We start from the raw sequence: 895 nt of genomic DNA, 5'->3' as shown, positions 1-895 counted from the left end.
TATTTTTATTAAGTTAGTAGTAAGAAATATTAATTACATAGTAAGACCCCAGATAATTTAAAAATTTTGAAATTTGTTAAGTAGTGTTACCGTTTGCTTTCATATTCTTAGCTTAGTTTAGTTATGCTAGCAGTGGCCGCCTGCCTTATCGTTAAGGCTTTATCGTTAACTCTCGAAAACTGATTGCTAGTATATTTAATGTATATCTTCTAAAATCAATTTATTGGGATTTATATTAATTAATTATTAATGTTTGAATCAAAGCGATTTTTTGTTTCATCGCATTTTTATCAAACAAAATTATCTCTTTTCGAATATATTTTAATTAAATTTAAGCATTTTAATTTGTTTGGGACTGCTACAGCTGATTGATTAAATAAGAGGGTCGTTGTGATAATTATATATTTAAATCCGGATAAATCTTTCAGCTCGACAAATTAAATTCGAGGCTCTGTGACGTTTTTTCTCTTCTGTTTGACGATTTTCAGGGATATTTTCCACGATTTTTTAATGTTGTTATCTCGAATACAAAGAATAAAGAAAAAAACTATTTAAAATATTTAAATGCAACTATTCGAGAATACTTTAGTTTTTTTTTACACAGATACGTCTACAAAAACCGTTGACGTTCTGTTAAAATGACAAAGTTAAGCTTCAAAAATTAACAATTACTACCTGATAACAATTACTTAATAACGTAAAACCAAAAAGTTTCAAATTTTCTGTATGATTATTTTTATTAGCCGACCATCCCAATAGGTATGGTAGGTTATTAGGATCGGCAAAAAAAAAGTTTTTTTAATTTCACTCAAAATGAGTTATTTGGATCATAAATGACCTAAATACAAAATATTTTCATGGTGTCTGTCTGTCTGTCTGCCGTCTGTAACACGAT

Source organism: Sitophilus oryzae, unplaced genomic scaffold (assembly GCF_002938485.1).
Source record: "Sitophilus oryzae breed Bouriz unplaced genomic scaffold, Soryzae_2.0 scaffold_1166_pilon_pilon, whole genome shotgun sequence".
Classification (NCBI taxonomy): Eukaryota; Metazoa; Arthropoda; class Insecta; order Coleoptera; family Curculionidae; genus Sitophilus; species Sitophilus oryzae.
This window is presented reverse-complemented; position numbering follows the sequence as displayed.